The 25,306-nt window shown below is 32.6% G+C and overlaps 1 protein-coding gene across 2 annotated transcripts in view; it reads left to right on the plus strand.

Annotated features, from left to right (window-relative positions):
* LOC111039756 overlaps window positions 1-25,306 on the plus strand; it is a 66,456-nt gene that overhangs the window by 35,021 nt on the left and 6,129 nt on the right. The window contains exons 2-3 of one of the 2 annotated variants that reach the window (XM_022323373.1): window positions 1,621-1,705; window positions 13,041-13,104. The gene's annotated coding sequence lies outside the window, so the exon portion shown is untranslated. The remainder of the gene's footprint in view (window positions 1-1,620; window positions 1,706-13,040; window positions 13,105-25,306) is intronic. The other variant, XM_022323374.1, reaches the window with a different exon arrangement.

The raw sequence follows: 25,306 nt of genomic DNA on the forward strand, positions 1-25,306 counted from the left end.
TAGGTACTTGGAATATTTGATGGAGAGAGAGTGACGTATTATATCGCGGTACAGATTTCGCAAAATAAATAATAATGTTATGTACGCGATATGGATGTACGCGGCCGACGAGGAAAAACATTAAAAGCCATTAATCATATACATTATATACTATAGTATATAAGAGGTGTATCGGTATATGTGTATAATAACATATATATATAGGTGGTATATAATAGACGTCATATTATTACTAGCTAGTCCCGGAGTTTCAACGAGCCCGACGGAAGTACTCGGCGTTATAATAATAATAATAATAATAATAATAGTAATGTATATATAATACGGTACGCGTTTGGCATTTACGCGTGTTTAGATTTCGATGGCCTCCGTGACCCAAGTCGAAAACGGACGCGTGCACATAATAAACGCATGTCGATTTTTATCGCGAGTCGCGGTGAGATTTATTATAATAAGCGACCGGCGAATTCCTAGAAAGTCCTATATTATTATAATGCTATATATATATAATACGCCTATGATACGCGTAGTGTAATATTATATATTGTTATTACATATTATGATGAATCGCATGTCGCGCTCGCGACAGATACGTCGTTTTTGTGCGAAACGATCCAAGTCCGTATGGCTGTCATACTGCAGCAGCTGTTGAATATAACTAATAATCATTATTATTATTTTAAATTATTGTAATACCTCAAAATTATCGGGAGGACTCGGGGGGTGTTGCGCAAACCCGCGAGATCGCTGGAAATTCACAATCGCAGGAGTCGTCATTCGCGATGGAAAAACAAAGTGTTGATCAAACCGTGACAAAAAAATACCATCGTACTTCTAGAATATCATTGTAGTTGGTGCGTTGGTTTTTGCATCCTCCAATGAAGCTAATCAATAGACATTGCCTGTACCATTACCCGGCAATATAAAACACCTTTCTCAGCTGTTCACGTACTTGCATGGTACTGCGGTAAAGGCTGTAGGTAGGTAAATTAAAAAGTCGTTTTACGACTGGGAACATATTTTCAACACTTTTGCTCGAGGCATATATAATTAATGCTGTTTATTGTAAATTATGATATACGAGTATGATATTATAATTATCATATTCCGTTACCCGTACAATTTAAAGGAAAAAAAACACTGACACACGATTTATAGTCATACTAAGTTTTACATTTAGAAAAAAATCCCAGAAAAAATCGGGTAATGTACCCCTTCTCCCTCTTTGAGTACCCCTGGGCATAAATAAATAATGTATTATAGTACGCTGTATAGTGCTGTACTATTCATTTTACACATTTTTACGATATTTATAGATTTCACACGGGTTATCAAATATTTGGAGCTTATAGCATAGTATTGTACCTACACTTGATTATACTACCTACGTAGTATCTACGCACATTATATGCACAATGTTAAACAGTCTGACTACCTATTATATATTGTTCTACAGTCGTATTATGACGAAATCTCGCGCCTTATAATAACTCTACTCTATATGTATAGTACATTATAGTATAAAATAATGTGTGTTTGTGTAGTATACAGTCGTAGGGAATAATAACGCAAAAAAAAAAAAAATGTATTACATTATAATAATTTTGTTTTTTTTTTCAGCTCACCGGTCATGTGGAACAAATCGTCAGGCGTAAAAACGTTTAATCAACGTGACTGTCAGCCATCATACACATATTTGCTGCAGGTAAGCGGTCAGAATTTGACACACAAAGTTTTTTCCCCCCACCCTATAGGAACCGAACAATGCGTGAGCGCGTTTATTTAAAAAAACCAAAATACGGATCGCTTATCAATAATAATATCATAGATATTATAATATATTTATAATACCAGGTATGGTACAGGTGTCTAAAATTGGCACTGCGTTTTACCTGTCATCGCGGGTAAAATAATAATATGATATATTGAAATATATTATGCTTTTATCATCTCACAAGTATATAAATATTATGTGAAGATGGCTGGGCGGACGTAGTTCTTTTTTCGCGGACTTATTATCCGCGAGTGCACTCTAGTAAAACCGGTTAAACGAAACGACTAGTTTTTAGTGCATAATATATACACGCATAGTCCAGTTTTATTATTATTATTGTCGTATGTAAATACGTATTATTTTCACCATTATTTTGGCCCGCACAATATGATATGTTGCAACTAAAAAACAAGCGGGATGCAAAAGGTGGCTCATATTTGTTTCCTCGTTATTGTACAATACTAAATATTATGTAAACAAATATAAAACTATAAACGCCTGTTCGATTGTTAATGAGTTACAACCCTCAAACTCATCATCATTTTTTACATTCACAAGATCAATAATATACCAGTGAGTTAAATTAAGATTATACACTAGATAGTAATAACTAGAGACCGGAATTATATGCACTAAAAATGTGGCAAATATTTTTTCACAACTTTAAGAAATTTACGTTTAACTTAATTTCTTTGTGTCAGATAACAGCTTATCGACACTTTATCGAACTATATGAGATACCGTATCTATACCGTGTTAACAGTAATTTTTTTTGTTCACCAGGATATAAAAATTCCAATTTCCCGAAATGAAAATAAGATATAATTTGATTATTTACTAGACTGTAAATATATGCGCATTATATGCACTTACGAAAATATTTGCACTAACCCTCTAAATATGCAATTTTATTAAAATTAAATTAGGTCTAAGGAATTAGTGAAGTCTGAATCACAGACATTTTAAACCCTCGTTTGAGTGCAAACACTGGAGTATGAACATACAAATGCATAGAATTCCGGTCTCCAGTAATAACCTATTTGAAACATGGTGCCTTTTTTATTTAATACATCAAAATGAATGCAAAAAAAACATAAAAAGCTCATATAGCATCACAACTATTATATCTATTTGAAATGAAATTATATATAAGAATAAGAGATATTTTTTTGTCAAATAAATTTCAAATATTTCTAGACGCTTCCTCAACTGAACTTTTACATAGATAAATCTTAAAACATTCTAAAAATCCCATGAATTAAACAAACAATTAATATGCAATTATCATACAAGTAAAATTTACACTACACATCACTTCCGGCTACTGAATTTGAGCTACTTTCTACTTTTCATGAAACTTTTATTTTTTTCTTATAATTTATTTGAAGTTGAAAAATTAAATACAGAAAAAAACATATTGGTAGGTACCGATGTACATTCCATCTTTATGAATTAAACAGAAATTTGGTTTAGGTTAAGCTGTTGAATTAAAATATGTATACAAAATGAGATATGTCCAAAATGACAAACCTGCATGCAGATATATGTTGTGAAAATACTATACCAAACTATTAAGACTATACAAAATACCAATAAAGCTCTTGTTATGACGATCAGCTATATATCAGAATAAGGTAACTGATCACGGTTCTTTGAGATAGTGAACATGAGAGTTTAACAAAATATAACATCAGAAATAATGTTATCGAAAGAAATGTTTAAAACATAAAATTTTTATTAGAATTTATTTACTTGTAGGATTTGATAAATATATTAACAGTAATTAACCGATTAATAAAACCTTCATAAAATAATTAATACCTTAATAGATCTATATAAATTACAGATTTTATAAATTGTGTAAGCATTAATCGTGAAAGTTTATGAAAAATACTTTAAAAAAAAATGTAATTAATAATTATATACTCACATTTAGTTAAATTAAAAATCTACGCAAAAAGTTTTTAAAAAAAACTAAACTAAATAATAAACAAATATAAGTACATGATACGAACTTAGTTTCGGCCTTCATTTATACACTGGATGCTGAAATATATATTTGTTCTTATTATTATATTAAAATTATTTATATATCTATGTAATATAATATTATATTACACAATCTGTAAACAATTATTTTACAATAAATGTAGGTTGGTGCAATTATATGAATTAAGAACTCGGGAGTTTTGAATGAAGAAATCAACCATTGGTGTAAATTAAGTGGTGTAGTTGATTTTAGTAGCAAATTGGTAAAATCAATTTTAAAATTATATTTGTGTAAGTATTTTAAAAGTACAATTATTTATTATTACTCGCGCTTTATTAATTGGCTAACTTGTTAATACTAACAGCTTATTCGAATTGATTCAATATTATATAATATACATTTAACTAGCACCTTTACTAAATGTAGTATATCTTGGCCATCGAGATAATAAAATAATAAAATATGAGTACCTATTATATTATATAATATAATTATTGTGCCCTTTAAAAAACAAAATATACCAATAAGACCTTGCATTTGTTAATCAAAAGGAATCAAGCTCAAATATTAATGGACGTGAAATATAATAAATATATTGTTTATTAAATATATTCGTGTGTGCTATAAAACAATTTTTTTTTAATTTTATTATTTTACGATATAAAATATCGATATACATCGATATAGGTAGGTACCTATAAACAATTATTGTTTTTTTTACTGCTATAAGGTCATATTATCTATATATTTACAAAAAACGGCACTGCAAAAAAATATACAAAATGTTGGTTTTAATTTCAATGGTGTCATTATTTTTCATTTAACATAATACTAATATATTATATCTTCCTAAATAATCAGTATAACACTGTGTATTTTTTTTAAGGATAAGAAAGGAAGTTTAATGTCTCCTCCATTTTCATTTTATATACGAATACGTTTTTTTTCCATACATATATAACATGTTATATACTCATAATCGATACTAATCAGAACTCCCGCTGTTTGAATCGTTGTTGGATACTAATACATCATAACCTGTACGATTATGTTATGATATGTAATTATAAGAGCACTCCGAGTCACGACCTCGCGTGCATCCGACGTCTGCACGGCCATGCTGGTGGGCTATATGGTTTTTACTTCGTGCGTATTGGAGGGATTCGTTTTTTAGATAACGGACAGTCATAAAAATATTCTGCTGTACCTACCCATGTTATAGTGTATATTAAAATATATGAAATACAACGACGATCATGCATTTTTAGGTTATATTATAAATTATAATGTATACAGAGTGATTCACAGTGAATGATCAACGATCATTCCCATGTCTATGAATTTATTCAAATTCTGATTCTTGAAATTTTTAACGCTCTCAAAAACTATATTTTCCATTATATCATTCAAAGAGTGATTTGTAGTGATAAAAACTAAACTTTTATTTGAACACACCGATAACGTTAGCTTGTATATATTATTGTTGTTCTCCAATTATAAAGCTACGAAATCATTAAGCTAACTCATAGTTATATCAGTGTGATTTTCACTTAATGTGATCTCTGGTTTTAATAGAATACTTCGTTATTTATTGTTATTAAAAAATACCAAATCATAATAGGTAAAAAATATTGAAAAATATATCAAAAATATTTTTTCCCCTCCCTTGGCCGCTAATAATACAATCGTTCGGTTCTGTCTTTTAGCGACATTGGTATGTTTTCGATCTAATATGTTATACACACGTATACTGCACATCAGTATAGTCGTCTGTAACGTTTTCGTGTGTTCCTCCTAGGCTCCAATAGACACATAAATTAATATAATCGACTATCGACCGATGCCATGAGCGTATAATACATACAAGCACTCATTACTACTTACATCTGATCAATTATTTTTTAAACGAGTTTAAGACGAAAGTCGTCTTGTCTCTGCACGGCTGAGTTCCGACCAAGTCGCCTGTGTGTGCGAGATGCTCGCTTTGCTTCACATCGTATATAATTTCCATTGCAAATTATCGTCGAAAAGTATGGATAATACGCACGCCCAGTCATCATCTCTGTGCACGGATCTCCGTCCGTGTGTACTGTTAAAATATCGGACCATGAGTATGGGCACAGGATACCTACGCAAATCTTGTTGTTTGCGTTTGTCACCGCGATCTATGCGCGCAGGTACCTCCACAATATAAATACGATACAATCGCGTTTCGGACAACCGGCCGCCTCCGACACACGGGGGTGCGAGATAAATACAAACCGCATTATAATATCGGTGTGCTATACATAAATATAATATTATACATTGAACATATTATTATTATAATATACAACGCACGCGTTGCAACGATATTATCCCGTTTTATGGGTCACGAACGATTTAACGCTAATAAATATTCATATACGAGTTACTTATTATACGCGCACACATATATATATATATATATATATATACACTGCAACAGCGCGATGCTAATAGGCGACTTTGTTCTACATCATGCACTGTTTAATGCAATTGCTACTATAAATATTATATATATATATATATATATATATATATGTATACATGCAAATATATTATATGAAATTCCGATATGCATTTTTAATTTTCACATACTTTTAGCCACCACAATAACACGTTTGGCGCATGTAATTCCGCTCTGGATTTTTACCGGTCGTTTATCGTCTGCGTTTATAATATTTTTAATACACCCATGTGCATATTTATGTGTATAATCTCAGATTTAAATCTCATAATAATTATTTGTGGCCGCCGTCTCAAACCACTGTGTGTATAGTAGTTACCATTATAGGCATACACGTCCTCGGCTGACATATTATTATGTATACCAACTGCATGCAATATTATATTTCGATATCGGATAAATAAAACATTTTGGGCGTCCCGTTATTAATCGTTATATTGTCTGCGAGCTAGTGAATCCGCGACTGACCGTATTTATAAATACACGATCTTACTGTATAATTTTATAATTTCGGATTGCGAGTATAATAAACACACGCCCTCGCGGATTTCAACGGTTATAATATTCCGATACGGTGGGACGTCAGGTACCTGACCATAATATATAACATGATGGATATACCTATATTATATTATTAAAATATTGATCGCTCTATTTTCCGCGGTGCGCTACTTCCACAGGACGTCTCGGCTCGGTGCGATCAAGAGATCTATACGGCGAGATGTATAGTGACTTCGTGCAGACGAAATCTCTATGGTATAATGTTATAATATATATTATAATAACATGTACCTGCGACGGGTTTGGCGTGTCTAAATCGCGTTGGCTACGAGGGTAAGCGCAGTCGCATGAATGAAATTAAACAGACAATATGGACACACACGTCTGGGGAAAATTTCGCGTCTGTCTCGCGTTGTACACAATCGTCTATAGGCACACACACTCGCGAGCGCGCGCGCACTTACACGAACACGGACTTGATATACTTTTTTTTTTCTCTGTTGGCAATGCGTTTTCTGGTCACGATTGATCATTGTCCGCGCTGTTCGAATACCTGGGTATACACATATACATATTATATTGCATTAGTCATGCGGCATTACATCTGGGAATAATATTCGTGTACTTAATGACCTCGACGCCGAAGAATATATAACCTCCTAGATAAATACGACTAAGACAATTACAATATATGTGTGGTTCATATTTTTATTTTTGCAGCAGGAATTTCTAATGCGAAAATAAAAAATATGTCAACATTTCTATAATCACGCGGTCGGATAGTTGGAAAAATAATAATATTATGTCCCGCTTACAAGGGTTTAAAATATTATTATGTACTGAACACCTCCTCATCTAGTCCCCCACCACCAAGAGAGAGGTGAAAAATGTCTAGGGTTATGTTTTTAACGATTGCAGGCACCCATAATATTGTTAAGCATTATACGTACTGTCAAAAGCATTTCGAAACGTATGCGGTTCGTGAAAACGTCAGTGGATATGTTTATCTGGCCTAAAAAAGTCCTATACTTTGACACAGCCTTGCGTTACAGCCTTGGCCTCTTATGAATTCTTTTGTGCTCCATCTAGTCACATTTCCAAGAAACTAACCGCAATAATTATGATGATAACACAGAGTACACATATAGGTACGACCCGCGAGGAAGTTTTTCCTAATTCACCTAATGGGCGGCCGAATTAAGAAAACATCAATCATCATAATGAAATTGAAATGTCAGCTGTGCTCATGGTTGGTTGGGCGTGTATCTCTATAATATAATGGTCACCTAAGTTTCGCAACACAGGTCCAATTAAACATTTGCGAATATTATATTAGTGCAAGGACTTGAGTAAGAAATTCGGTTAATGCCGGCATTTTATTTCTTTTCATCTCGAAGGACGTTGCACTAATTTGGGTCTCTCGATCAATTGACATCAACTTTATACAAAAAAAAAAAAAAATGCAATGTGGCACAAATCTATTTTAACAATCATAATAATAACAACTCGTCATAATTGAATATAGGTTTGATGTTTAGATTGAAAAAAAAATTTGATCAATTGTAGTCGTTGTAATTTCCAATAATATTGCAGCATTATACAATTCGGAAGACCAATTATTGCAAGCTGCGAAACGTGAACTGCAGTGGTATACTGGTGTACCGCCTATACACACCTCTATAGAGTTGGCAGTTATGAATTTAAATGCAATAGACCCAAATCAAATATAATTCAGAAAAATAAATAAGCACTTGAAATACTCAACAGCAGATGTTTATTTTATCATTTTTACAGTACCTACCTACAACAGAAAGTATATCGTTCAACTCAGTCGGTGGCCCGGCGCGTCGATATTATTATAATCTATGCATCTTTAGCAACATCATCTCGATGTATGACGTATTGTTTTGATTGTAGAATTTACATTTAAATCAAAACGTTTATTACCACGTTATTAATCTGGGCCGTCCGCACTCCACACACGTGCACCAACCTTTTCCGAATGTGACGAGTGACGACAAGCGTATTGTCATCGACTTGATAACAAAAATCGAGTCAAAAATTAAATGCATCACAGTAGGCAATGCGAAATGTAGCGGGTACCCGTGAACATAATATTTTAACTGCGGTTGGACTTAACGATCCTTCGAGAAAACGCGAAATCATCTGACACTGCGCGTCGCTCTGAGTAATGAGAATAATATTTTGCGCCGCGATATGGTTGATGTAAATACATTTTATGCAGCCACTGCCACAAGTTTGCCACTCTCAACAGTGCCTTCAAAGCGCGTTTGCCGCAGTCGTGTGCGTAATAATATTATTATAGATATCGTTGACTGTTTTTCTTTAAGGTCGTTATAATATTATAATAATATAATATACGAGTGCCGTATCACTTTAGAAAACGACACGAAACCGTGACAATCGTCACGCAAGTGCGTAGTACTTATATGTTAAGTCGGAATTTTATTGTTTTATTAATGCGAACAAACCATCTCGTATCGTTATTGTTTTAATATATTATTATTATTATTATCGTATTCGCACCAGCGGTGCCGTCGGCGGGCGATATAATAATAATAATAATAATAATATTATAACCATGTTTCGCTGCGGCAGCCGGCTGGCCGCCGTTTCCGAGCACCTTTTGATTTATTTATATGCTAATGAGACCGGGAGAAAGTCTCGTGGTTTTTTTTTTTGTTTTGCTTTAAATATATTCTCGAGACAAATCCGCCATGTGCGGGTAAATGGTTTTAATGAGACGTAAAAAGGTATTATATTATAAGAAGTACTCTGGTCGTACGGGAAAACGACTTATACCTATATGTAAACACGACATGATTGCGGGATTTGCAGATGTATACTTGCGCTCAGAGATATTGTAGAAACGATAAGAATACGTCGAGCGATCGTCACGGCAAGCGAATCGTTTTGTTTATTTGTGATTTACCGTTTTTCCCCCTGTTATTACTTATTACGTGCCAATTTTACGATTTTTTTCGCCATCGGTAATACAAATATGTAACGTATAAAATATTATTGTGATAAAGACCCCTGACATTTGTTTGGTCCTTATAATATGCCCATCAGTGGCCGGTGCGCCAACATATTGAACCTTATCTATGCAGTTTCCATATCAATACAAGTGATCGATTTCGTTCGATTAACTATTAATGTAAATAATTGATTGCATAATATCATACTATTAAACAACAATATTATGTAAACAAAATACAAAAAATAATTATCGGGGCATATCTAGTGGCATTACTAATACGTTAGTATTCAGTGCTAAAGAATGATACGTGCTCATCACGGTACCACGTGCCCAGCACCCCAGCGTCAATAGAACATTCAATATATATAGATAAAAATGCACGAATTATGGACAGGACGATGCAACGTCTCCGAAGTGAGATGTCTAATATTATTATGACTATAATATGCACCGACCGTGCATTACCGACCACTGAGAGTCGTGGAGCTTATTCTTTCATAACTCTTATATTTTTATATTCACGACGAGTGGCACTATGACTATAAGGTGCCTGCCTATTTAATACTATACTATTATTTCATTAGGTGTACTTTACCTACCGCGCATGTTCAGTAGTTTTGGCATTTTTTTAAGATAATATACATTTGTAATATAATAATGTTATTGCGTCGACCTAGAAAAACGATGGTGTTTTTATGCTAGCGATCCTGGACCGCTACGATTGTTCGGGTATAATGCCGATACTAAAATATACGATACCCAAACAGAACACGTTTACGCGTCCACAGGTCCGTTATTATACCCGTTTAGGTATAGGACTTTTTAAGCCCGTAAACAGCTAATAAACGACATTTTAAAACTGAAATATTTTTGTGACTGCTGCCGCCGTTTGTCAGGCATGCCTAAACTCGTCCGCAGATTATAGTCTGGTCGCCAATAATATTATTTATCGTGCGTTTAAGTTATATTTTATATATTATATGTGTGTTTCATTGAATTAATATTATGATTTTGAATTCCAAAAACGATGTTCAGAAGATCTGCGGTACCTAAATAACATAAAATAACCTGTACTTATTTTAATATTATATTACACAGGGCTATTCAAAATCATTTATCTGGTTTTAAATAATTATACTATAAAGTGATAATTATAAATACATAAAATAAAATAATAATATTTGAAATTAAGTTTATGGTACTTAAAGATGTTTTGTTTCACTTCTCTTCTTAAGACAAACAACATCTTATAAATAGCCAAAATTTATCCCATTCTATTTGCTTCGGCGTATCCGTTGTAATTGATTCCGTTAAGTTTTTTGGTTCTCTCGAGATAATGGTAATAGTGGTACGTGCTACGTACACAGTATCAAATCATATCCCCAAAAGAAGTAGGTCACATGGTGTAAGATTAAGTGACCTATAGGAGGCCATGTGCCAGGCAACAGATATACCATTTTGAGTAATCCTGTATACGTGAGTTTTCGACTAAATTTATATTATGCCTTATTAAAATACTTCACTATTTGGGATCCAATTACACGAAGTTCTGTGGTTTTTATTTTATTATTCGACATGATTTAAATCAAACTTGTACATATAGTTTCAAATAAGTCCTTTTTTTAGTTTTTCCAATTTAATGTGTCATTCTTACAAATTGTTTTAAAACAATTAATTTTTAACTAAAATACTTCAAAAATGTGTACCTACAGAGAATTTCTCTTATATTAAATTTAAGTGCATCGAAAATGATTTAACTTTATCGCGAACCATGTTTAATAAAATATTACAATCTAATAATAAGTCAGAACTTACTTAACTAAAATGTCCTTAAAAACCCTAACCTTACGTACCGATAATTATCATTTATGATATTATAAATAACATTAATGTTCTCACCTTTAAGTATGATCATAAATCAATTCCTCCAATCATTAAAGCTATCAACACAAATTTGGTTTTATTGATCGCAATTATGCTATGTTGTACGTTTTTTAAGGAAATAACACGTCATGTGGGTGGGTCATGTCTTATTAAAATAAAATTATTGAGTTATGCTCAAAACATATTATAATGTAATATTTACGTAGGTAATATCAATATATATATATATATATATATTTGTTGCAAAAGACTTTGTAACACTCTGTATAATCCGTGTAACAAAATAGTATTGTAAGTTGTAATTTATTAGATATAAAACTAATTTATCAATAGATTATGATGTGTCGGTATGCGTTCGTTTAACTCTCAAATATTTTAATGATTTCGTGCAATCTGCTTATACATTCCGAACATAATAATATGTTGCACTAAAATATGTCTTATGTTTGACATACCTAATATATTATATTATACATCACCATTTAAATATTTAAGGGCCCTCGAAGTACGTAGGGTCATCGGAGCCTCGTATTACGTAGGCAGGTGCCTTTATACGTATGTACTATAATTATTTATAATAACGGAGAATCTTTGGGCCGAAATTTCGATCGGAAGTGCGCCAGTGCCGCATCGGCCTGCCTTGGTGCGCTCGGTCAACGTACATAATTCACCCAATTCCGTTTGCTATACGCCTATACGATATTATAATAACGTCAATCAGACCGTGTTATTATTATTAATATTTTATGCTTCTCCGGTATATATAATGGTAATATTTGTAGGTAAGTACCTAGGTAATAAACTAATAACAATATAGTATAATATCGCGCTTATTACGTGCCCGCTCGGTCAGAAATCCCATAACGCACGTACGACTGCTCACCACCTTTACATTAGCTGTATGACGTATACCTACCTGATTTCTTAATTACTTGAAACCTGTTTCGTGATTTTCTCACCACTTTTTATAACCGTATATTACTATAGTAGTGTTATATATATTTTTTTAATTCTCGGAACAGCGTGTATTATTAGTATTTACTATTCTTGTGCAGTGTATAGGCACACACTGCAAGATGTTGAGTGACGATGATTGGCCAAACGATACAGGGGACGCATCATCGTGACTCCGGGTACCAGCTGTAGCAGAACACGCTATTAAAAAACATAATAATAATATTATAGCCGATATAAACGAGCGTTTGGATTGTAGGTCATTTTCGTCAGGTCCGGATTCCTCACATAAAGTGCAATAAACTTCATTTCTGTTATTCGATATTTCACTGTATAATATTATATATACCTGGTCAAAGAGAGAAAGAGACAAATAATTTTCTAACACGAGACGTACCTATAATATGTTGCGCGACCGTACATTTATTTATTTATTTTATTCTTTCAGACGCGGTTTAATGGATATCGACGCGCATAATTCAGACGACCCAAGTCGGTGCACGATGTACCAAGTACGTAAATCGATAATAATATTATACACGTTCTAGTCCAATTATCGTCAAAAAAAATATTAAAAAATAATGATGTGTAAGAAAATTCGCAAAACCGTCGATTGCCTGCGGGTTCGTGGTAATAAATCTATAAGAATATGTGATATAGTCGCGGCTTTTATTTATCCGAACGGAAAAAGAGTTTGTCACGACAAACCTCGTGTACATTATAAGTTTATAACATTAAGCTGTGCATCTAAAAATAATAATGCTTATAATAATATAATATACTGCCGCATCGACATGTAAATTAGCTTCAAAAAGCAATTAGTATAATACATAATAAATATTTTTTTTAAATCACCCGAAGCGTCGTCGAGCGTTTTCTCCGTGAAAATCCGCACAAGAATTTAAAATGCAGAGGGCATAGCGGTGTATTTATTAATTTTTTTATACAGCCGTCTGATTCTTATGTTCTGATACGTACACTATACCCCTACACCTAAATACAATAATATTATTAATAATGCTATGCGGATTTCTATTATATGTTAATTTTGGTACTATCTATGGACATACATTGTGTTTATGCTTGCGGTGCCCGGCCGTTGTACCACTTGATACGTATGACCGGTTTTCGGCTGAGCAAAATATTATGTTTGTTGCCGAAACGAATAATGTTTTAATATTATGATAATAATATGGTTGAAGTGGCCCGTATGGATATTACAATTAAATGTGACACGCCATGGTGTATTTGTTATTACTTATTAGATTTCAAAACTGTTGTTCCTATAGCTAGTAGCTACTTGAATCTGGCCGGTTCTATAACGTAGAATACTGTTGGTACAAGCACGATGTAAGAACCCAATTTTGTTTTTGTTTTATAACCAATTGGATTAACTCCAAGAATCATCCGAAACGTTAAAAACCTCTCCGGGCATAGAAATGACAAGTTTATTATTTAAATACGCAGACGGCTTATTATCATAACGATTAAGGTCGTAAATTTACCATCTTAGGTCTCGTAATAGATATTCGTATTCATTTATACTAAAATTAAATTTTCGAAGAAAAAAACAAATTATAAATACTACTCGTAACGGTTTCTTAATTACTATTTAGGTTTGTGATGAGAGAATATACTGAATAAGCGCAGCTAATTATTTCCTGCGTGAAACTATATGCATGGTTGAAAAAGATGACTGATGTTTTCGTAAATTCTTCTCATTTTGTAACAACACTTTATATAGGTATACCTGCCTAATACGTGCATAATTACAACTTTTAAAACGCTTTCCAATTGATGAGATTTATTGAAATCGATTGAGTACAAACGTTCCTTTTGAATAAGTAATATGTATTTTTGAGTACACAAATTATAATATTTCTATTAGCTTATTCGAATTATGATTTAAGGTTTGGGATGCTTAAATAGCTAATTTACATCATTGATAATAATATAATTATTGTACTTTGATGAAAATTTAAAATGCGATTTAATAAAATAGTCTATTAACAAGTACGTCTCAAGATACTCGGGATGCTTAAATAGCTAATTTACATCATTGATAATAATATAATTATTGTACTTTGATGAAAATTTAAAATGCGATTTAATAAAATAGTCTATTAACAAGTGCGTCTATAAAATATTTTATTTGTTTTAAAATTCAAATATATTCCTAAAACAAGGACAAACAATTTATTAGTAAAATATCACTTAGATTACAACGGTTCATTTTATTACAAATCCATACAAAATACATCTGTATAATTTTATAATGCAAATACTTATACAATTATTAACGTACAAGTTGTACAACTTCAATTAGGTTTCAAAAATGTTTAATACAAACGTGATAATATTAATTAGGTTGTATAGTGATATTCAAACAAAAACCGAAAATAATTGTATAATAATTTAAGAATGCAATCAAAACTATGTCAAATTCTAAAATGAAAATCATTATTTGAACGTAGATTTAGGAGTTTGAAACAAACAATATAATATAAATTATTTACAAAAACTCGCCACTCAGCCACAATATTTATGAGTTTGACGAATTAAACATTATTGAAGGCTAACAGAGAAGTAGGTACAATAATAGTGCACGATGAAAATTGTTAGTTTTTTCTTTCATTGAAACTGTTGATTGTTAATACTAGAACTAGACATGAGGCCAAATGAATAACGAGCGAATTTCGTGAGTACTGAGGACAATGTCAGCGGCTTCTTGTTAAAAAAAATAATGATAATAGAAATGTACCTACCACTAGAAATTAGGTCACGTTTGTGGTTGTGTATATTGTATCCGCCTGCGCCAAAGGAGTTAAACCAGTGAATTAATCATCGATGGGCAACAAAGTGTTAACTGATTAAGTTTAAATTTATTTTTCAATAAGCTAATGGTCCATTCTATTTCGGTACTAGAATCTCAAGGGTTTTGGCAGGCGTGTTGTATAGGCAATTCCGGTACACGAAGGAGTGTACACATCCCGGACACCGATTATTTGAAGTCCCTAAACGCGGCACTATGATAATAATTCGAATAAAATGTAATAACAAAATATGATTTGAATGTTTTGATGATCTTGGTAACTGACTGCCAAAGAATTTGAATTCTTCAACTGGTTATAATATTATAATCCATAATAATTATATCCAACATATACATCAATGTATCGTAATTTCATACTAGATGTAGAAAACTAAATCGTATACATCGATTTAGTGTTATAAATATTGTTTTGAAACATTGCCCACTAGATTTGTTTCTGTATTTAATCCTCGTTCTGATTAAATGAAGTGTTGAGTACCTACTTATACAACATGTTAAATAGCAAAAACCGGGGCGTTAAAATGCGATCCTGTTTCATAAATAACAAAATCGATGGAATAACCGTTGGATATTTTATTTTATAATGGATCATAAACCGGATAGATCGACACCTAAGATAAATTTGGTATTTGTTGTCGTAGTCGCGTTCATAGTTGGCTTGGTGTTCCAAATGTGTGTTTACTAACTACCGAACGCGTTGTCTATCTAAAAAAAAAACAGTAAATCATTTCGAACCACTAGTTATATAGCGATTCTGAAGCTCTACTACGACAAGCGCTATAAACATAATATATTATATTTATATGCGAACACGAGTAGGAAAAAAATACGTTCGTCCCAAGATGCCTTAACCTCAATCTATTAATGACGAATTTACGCCGGTCATTTCGTATTGGGCCGACATATATTATATTCTCGGCACAATGAACGCAATTTATTATTTATTTTCTCTCGTTTATTAGTTTTGCCGCCCAACAAAACTAGAGTTCAATATTTCTTTTTAGATTAAATCATTATAACTATTTTTTTACCGGTGCCAATTTGCTATAAAGACATAAAGACACAATACCTAGTATATACATATTACACATAACACATACATGGCGAACTGCGATAATAATGACTTGTTTACCACTCTGTAAGTGCGACGGCGGCGGAAGGAGGACGCGACAGTCACATTGTGTGTAAAACGATATAGGATGAATTACAATAAAATTATTTTCACCCACTGATTGTCAAATCGACAATGGGACCCATATATTATACAATATATACCTAGAATACTGTACACAATATGATACTTATTGTATTATATTATTATATTATGAGGAAATGATTATTTTTGTTCGCGTATAATCATGTTCTTAAATGTCTGGTATTTTTGTAAAAAAAAAAATATATTGAAATTAACATGTGAAAACAACATTATACCACAATATTATTATAATTATTGTAATATGCATAACCTAACGTGTTAGTTATATTGAAGTCATTAAGGAAGTAAACGTTTACGAGATCTTTTATCAAACAATACGTGTTACGTGCGTGTGTACATATTTTATACGCGTGTGATACGATTCCTGAAGAATAATTTAATTGCAACTGCACAAAAGAATACATACACGAGAAAACAATCGAAATTGACGAAATTATAAGGCTAATTATACGACGATGATAATTCAAATATTGTATAATATATACAGGATCATCAAAGATAAACATGATAAATAATATTATTCTGCTTCATAGATGATCGAAGCTGCATGTATATAATATGAAAATCGTGATCGTGTCATTATTGTTAAACGGAGCATATTTGATTTGTTCTCGAAAAACGTACCAGCTAGGTGGTACCTAATATTTTAACGTGTACCGTGGTGTCACGTCTCCTTCATGCACAAACTGTCGTGCTAGAGGTGCTTCCGATATTCGTATTACCGCAAAAGAGTTCATCGCACATGTAGTGATAATAAAAAGAATGTGAGTGGTAATCGCACAGCTACCAAGTACCAACATATCTGCAAGAACGATTTATGTGGTAAACTATAGACCAGTTCCATTTCAAACGCCTATTTAGCTGCAGGATCGTCCGATAGAGTTTTGGATGCCAATCGGCGGTGAGGTTGGCGTTATTATGATCATCATCAATATCGATATTGGTAATTTGAGTTGGAATGTTTTTATAAACAACGATCAATGGTTCAGCAGTTCCGTCGGCGGTTGAGAGATTATTCAGCCTGACTGCGAAGTGCCATGTTGGTGGCGCTTTGACGCTATCGTACCATCATCGGGCAAATGGATTGGAAAGCTTGAACGGAATGCACCAAATAATATACCTACATAGGAACCACGTCTTACAAATAATGAATTGTCGTTTTATATTCTATTATGCTATTAATTATTATCGTAATACGGCGTTGTACAGTGATATATTATATATTACATACATGTATATTATGTTAGCAACAACGTTCAAATCGGAGGCAATCATTAATTAATAATATATATTCGCATAACACAAAATGTTTGATCGACGACAACAGTTTCGAATATCTGTCGGGTATACCCATACATACCGAGCACTGTAATAATATCATTACGTTATTATTTTTCTACGATTGAATTCGTGGCACAACAATTGCGCCCACCGGTATCCGCGCTATAATAATATTATAATGGATATAGACATATCGTACATTATATATATATGTAAGTAAGTATAGAGTTCTGAGTTTATTATGTACACAACGCGAACCCGTACATAATAATATATAGGTAGTCTGCACTACGCGTTGGCCACTGTTATTATAATATTCGGAGGTACCGACAGATAATATATTATTGTGCTCGTGTACGTCAATATTATATCGTTGGACGACTGCTTCTACACACGACCGATATAATAATAATACATATATTTTATTCGTTCGGTTATTTATTTATTATTAAATTTTTAGTGTGTTGGATATATAGAGCAAAATGCGACCCGAGGCTATAAAAAAAAAAACAGGTTCGCCGCCGCCGCTTTCGGTTGAAATATTAATACTTAAATACATACACGTGTGTGTATGTGTGTGTAAATGCTAAAATATCGCATGCGTTGGCAACCTTGCGTTTTTTTTTTCTTCATACATTATGTTATGCTCCACTCGCAAACGTTTGTGAGTGTGTCGTATGTGTGTGTGCGTGTGATGAAAGAGAAAATAAGCGACATTACTCATTCATCGGTATCCTAATTGCTAGTAGTTTTATTTTTTATTTTTTATGTACTCCTACTGGACGCGTACACGCGAGCACACCACCGTACACGTCATTTTATATTGCATTTATTATTATGTATTTTTTATTCGAGAAGGAAAAAAAAGCGCGCTCGGAATCCCGTGAGTGCTGCTGCCGCATTTGCCGTGGAGTGAAATTATATTGCAGCGCCTCGCCGCCCGCGCCGACTGTCTCGCTGAAAGATCACGAACGCTTGATGTTTGTAAAATAAAATATGCCCAAGCCGCTTTCCGATATTCGCACAATCGAATTTATTCAGTTTTACAATAATATATAGAAACATTAATAAGTCCACGGCCGTAAACGTATATGACAACGGCTTCGAAACCGATCGGTGCACTGTAACAGTCTTTTAATAATATTATAGGTAATGAGATTATTCTGTGGAGACTTGAGGTACCCAATAATAACGAGTGTAAAATATCGCATCATTGAACATAATATTATTATTGCTTTATAGGTTGATCAGAATTTCATCTCTCAGAAATGTTATCATACAAACATGTAAAATAGAGAAAAACGTATAGACTTGAACTGAAAAGTTGATCGAAATTGCAACTGTTAACCAATAATTACCAGTAGGTTAGGCTAACGCATACCTTAATGAGAGTTTAACTAACAAAATATTTTAAATAATTTTTGATTATTGTGTTATACAACATTTTAAACTCACGAGCATCTATAAGGAGAAGCATTATAACCTGACTTCCAATCAAATATCAACATCATTAACTTCTTACAGGAAATTCAATTATATAACCTATAATATAAACATAACCTGTACTGTAAACTATATGTAAACATAATATAAACGAATGGTCTATAAAATAGTAGCCCGATAGCCGATGTAATTAAAATCAACAACAAAAACGCATAAAATGTTTCCTCATTTTGAATATTAAGATGAGAAAACTGTCGTGACTGCTGTGAAATTCTGATGACTGTGTGCACTACAAACCTACTTGTATAGTGTTCATACATTTGATTATGCCATTATTGTTGCTGATATTTGTGCGCACTACGCTGGTACGAAATCGAATAGCGAATCATAATATTCATACACTATATAGGTACCTACCCTATTAATCACGAGATCAGGTGGCGTCATCGAAGGCAGTAAAAAAATGTATAAAATAATAATAATATGATGATGATCGGATAGTAATTATTACTTTCTGATAATAAATAAATTACTAGTTTCGTGTTATACAAATTTGAGCCTCCGACAGCAACAACGCGGCCGTCTCGTATAATAGTATTAATAATATGTAATAACATAAATCGGTAATTAGATGCATTTATAACATTTTAGTGTACAAGTATAGTATTATTATTATGTTCCGGCGACGGTGCATTAAAAAAGCTTACCGGTTACTGGTTAGTGGTTAGAGGTTAGGTGGAGGAATGCATATACGCTTATAACATCTAATAACGATCTCCCTTTTGCTCGTGTATCATTAAACTGCCGCAGCAGCCGTGGTGGTGTCTCTCGTCATAATAATTTTCTAGAAAGCTATATATCGTATTGTTCGTGATCGTTTCGGACGTAGGTTTCTCGAAAACTGTATATAATATATATGTATAGCAGGTACTGCAGTCGCCCAACCGTGCCATTATTTATTTATTATATTTAAAAAAAAAATATTACCAAATTAACCGAGAGCCAAAATTATAATTATATACAGTGTCGAAACATGCAAAAGCTTGTAGATGAGTATTTGATGATGGCCTAACGAGTATTATTATTTGCGATTTTTTTTTTTACATTTAATTTCTCTCCGGTTTCCGTTCAATTGTTTTTGCCAATATTATTGTATTGCATTCGCGATTTACATACAGTACAAATATCATTTAAAATATTTTGGCGGTTATTATTCACTCTGGCATACAACAGTGGCAAGACAAAAAAAACTGTTGGGAAAAAATAATTTCATAGTTGCGAATATTTAATAACTATATTTCTATCACGCCTTATCGGGGATATATATTAGCTTTACTGCAAGTGGACTGTATAGAAACGCACCAAACTCGTTTTTATATAAACTGCAATTGTTTTGCTGTCGCTTTTTTTTAAACCATCTAGGTACACCGCAGTGGTTTAATTTCGAACGGCCACTGAATCATTTCCCACGAAACAAAGATATTGCGATGATTCTTATCGGCAATTCAAGTAAAACTTGTCAGACACCGACACCATTCTATACAATAATGAACATTATGCAATTAATTATCGACTGTTTTTTTTACAGTTGTGTATTCCAATAATGCGGGTATTAGGCCGCTTATTATAATGTATCATTATATATATTATATTTATTTATATATGTATAAGTAATTTCCTAAAGTTACAATAAATTATATTGTTGCGATAATTAAAAGTTATTATATAAAGTAAACTGTATGAAAAGTTAAATGTGAACTTATTAGAATTTTAACAAAACGCAATATTATAAATATGATAATAATTGGGTTTAATGATGTGTAGGTCCAAAATTAGTATCGTCCAAAATCATTTTTCTCATAATCTCATTAGGATTAGATACAAAAAATGTTGTATGTACATTCAATTGACGTCTAATATCCATGTATATTGTATAGTATATTATCTAGTTTATATATTTTTTATTTCACTTATGACCACCATAATCAAATAAAACTTTCTCATCAAGGAAGGGTTAAGAAATAATAGAAAATTGTCAGAAATCATAATCCATCTGAGAGGTGTTTATTATTGGCAATTAAAAATACAAAGCAATCAACATGAAGATGAAAACATTTATAAAAAAACATAACTACCTATATTAATTATGTATAAGTATAGGTACACCCACAAAACCTTTTTGCCAACTCAGTGAAAAACATCGCTTAGTTAAAAACACAAATCATTCGTATTAGAAATGTTAACTATCTACCTGTTGCTGTACGGTTCGTGTAATAGACATTTGTAACAGATGTACTTAAAATATTATATAGAGTGTAGTCAATATAGATTATATGACTGTTATTTATGAACATGGACTAAAAACTAAACAAATGTTGAACTAAATTATAATTGAACTTTATTCATTAGACCTAAAGTCTGTAAATCGATATTTTAACTATAATCAATCACAACTCACCAAATGGCAAATATACCATGAAAGCTTTTATTATATCAAAATATTATCAATATATTATAAAATATAATCATAAAAGTCAATTTTTTTGGCTTTAATTGTAATCGATTTCAGGTTGTGTAGTTCAATTTGAGTATATCTATACAATTTTACGTTCAAATAATGACAGTATTGCAACGGTTATTAAAGTTCACGAAAATTATTTCATTCATGTACGAACGATTTATCACACGACCGCCGCCAATACATTATAACGATACAGCAGTACCACATACATAGGTAGAGCAGTCGACTGCCTTTGAGATTATTGACTTGAGTGTACAATATGAAAACGCAGAAACTATTCAATTTAGAGCGTGTGATAATAATAGGAGTGACATAATGTGGTTTTTATTATCATTTTAATGTTACATAAATCCGTGTTCAATATAATATGAAGGTAATACAATACGACTCATTATGGAACCCTCGCAGATATCCTACCCCCATGCGCGGCTAGGCCGTGTTCGTGACACACATATTGTCCCGACTTCGTGCGCCGAAACTTTCTCAGCTTCTCAATGCTTTCCATCATATATATTTATATCTACGATATATAATACAATTCGCACACGCATATAAATGTATGTATATAGGTACGCTCGCGATGTAGCGTTGAAATGCCGTGTTTCCGACATAATATTATTATTATATTATGTATAATAGGCATGTTACACTGCGCTCGGTCACCAAGTCAATCTCGATTTTCTCTGTCGTCACTCGTCGTCGTCGTCGTTTATGCGATGCGATTGAAGGCACACGTCGTCGAATTCACGATTTGAACCCGTTCGCAGACACCACCGGCTAGGGACGACAACTGAAAACCTATTGCAGTTCATAATGATAATATATGTATTGTTCAAAAACCGATTAACCGTCGTCGTCGTCGTGGCCCGCCCGAACAACACTAGGTATAATATTATATTATGATATTATACACCCGCCGATAAATTATAATATTATAATAGCAAGTCCGAATCGAGAAAATATTATAATATCATATTATGTATATATATATATGTGCGCGCCCGTGCTCGTATACCCATATATACATGATGTGTGCGCGTGTGTTAAAAAGCCGACGCCCGTAAGTAGGTTACTACGGCCCCGGGCGATTCGTGTATCGGTGGTGTGCGTGTATATAATAAATGTTTCCAAGTAGGTATCTCGTATAGTATATACATGTGTGCGTGCATGTGCGTGTATGCGTGTGTGCACCTGTGTGTGTGTGTGTGTGTGTGTGTGTACTCGTTATGTACTGAATGTGTTTCGACATAAGAACTAACGAAATAAAATAAAAAAAAAATTACTTATCTGCTGCTGCAGTTACCTGTAGATCACTGCACTGCAGAGTGGTACGCATATTATTATAAATTATAATACAGGGGCTAGCCATAAAATAGTTGCAGTAGACTGCACTCTTAAAAAACGTACCTGTTTACTGCGACTGTTATGTTATTATTATTATTATTATTATTATTATTATTATTATTATTATTATATACCTATAGCTATTACTACCCCGTGGGACAGAGTTGTGCGTAGTATTATATTTTTACTATTATTATTACTGTCTGACGATGATAAATATTGTACCAAACGCGTTCAAACGGTTTTTGTTTTCTGTTATGGAAGTATCGAGTTATAGTTTTACAATATTAGGAGACGATATATCGAGCAATTCTGTATAGACCTGCACACGCGACCTTCTAAACGTTACCTATTAAACTTCGGAGTAATGACTTATAACATATTATAATGTATCTCTGTCCTATACTATTATAATTAATTATGATCGACGTATCGAGTATCGGTTTTGTACATCCTATAGCACCTGTGTTGCACCTATAATAAGAGTTCATAAGCGTGAGTGTGTGAACCGGTAGCAGAAAATATGCTGTTGTGCAACTGAAAGACGTGCGGACGGAATATAATATGCACTGCGCCGTGTCGTTCATTATTATTTTTTTCTCTCTGTTTTTTATCAGTATTTATATTTTATTTTAAATAGTTTTTTTTTTTTTACGAATACTTACGGTATTATATTTTTTTTCTTACGAACCTTTTGAATAAATTGTTGGTCGATTAAATTTCACCGCTAATAATCTTAAAATAATATCGTGTCAGATAAATTTATTTAACGACATGTCTAAAAAAAAAAAAAATTGGAGACCCGGAAATTCCTCTATAATTTCCGCCGGGTCCTTTACCGAGCGACCGGCCCGGCTCTACAGACGAAGCGTTTCACCTTTGATTATGATGATGAGCTTCGGGCCATACATATACCTACGTACCATATTATTGTTGTACGTGAACAACCTATACTATATGGCTGCGTATGGGTCGCGAGTGCCGCCGACCAGTAATTAGTTTTCTACCTAATAACGCTTTAACAAACTTATGTTGTATGACGTCATGACATCACATAAATTTAATATACTGTGTATATAAAATACAATTATATTGTATGGACCACTATTAAGAAATAAGAAAAGTAAAATAATTTTATGGAACACTGCTGACGGGTGTACGTACGACATCCGGATGCGTAGTTAACTCCTTGAAATTTACATTTGGTTTCTCACTGCCCACTCGACACCACTAAAATTATACCAATATTATATATAGCACTATCCCATAACGTTGTGTAAGTAGAATTTATAATATAAGTGCGTTTAAAATTATATAATTCTGATAGATACTATATGTATATTATATTGTGTACTTGGTAATATTATTTATGTAAAAATATAAATAATCAATTTTTTAATATATCGATGAAACATTATGACGTACAAATATCTCCTGACCTCCTCTACATATAGGTACATGCATTAATAATACTGTATTAATTTCTCCTAAATTATGCGGGCTGTCGGCCACCCTATATACTCAGCCGCTGTAGTTAGGCTATTTTTTACAACTGCTCTGTATATAATTATGTATTGTGTATGATAATATGTACGATAGTATGAATATATACATAAACTTTTTTACAATTACCGGTTTATGATAATGTATGTAATAAACATGATTTATTTTTAATTGGAGTAATTCTTTTAAAAAAAAACGTTGGTATAATGCGTGTATATGGTTAATCAAGAGTATACCTATTAATAATCATTCATTAACGGGGTTCAAAACTGCAAATATGTAATAAGCAACAACTGTAGAAAATATTGACGATTTCATTCAAACCGTTCGCGATCACTAATAATAATAATAATAATAATAATAATAGACTTACTTACACCTCGTCACTTCTCATCGACTTTCCCAAAAATTACACTACCTACCTATAGTATGTTTTTTTATACATTACGTCCGGTTTACGTGCAACAGATGTACCTAACTGTTTATTCGAAAATTATTATCGTATTCCAGATCTACTATACGAGACTTGAAGTATTATACGATTCGCATATATCTCCTAGCACCAAATCAGTT

The sequence above is a fragment of the Myzus persicae genome, unplaced genomic scaffold, assembly GCF_001856785.1.
Source record: "Myzus persicae strain clone G006 unplaced genomic scaffold, MPER_G0061.0, whole genome shotgun sequence".
Taxonomy (NCBI): domain Eukaryota; kingdom Metazoa; phylum Arthropoda; class Insecta; order Hemiptera; family Aphididae; genus Myzus; species Myzus persicae.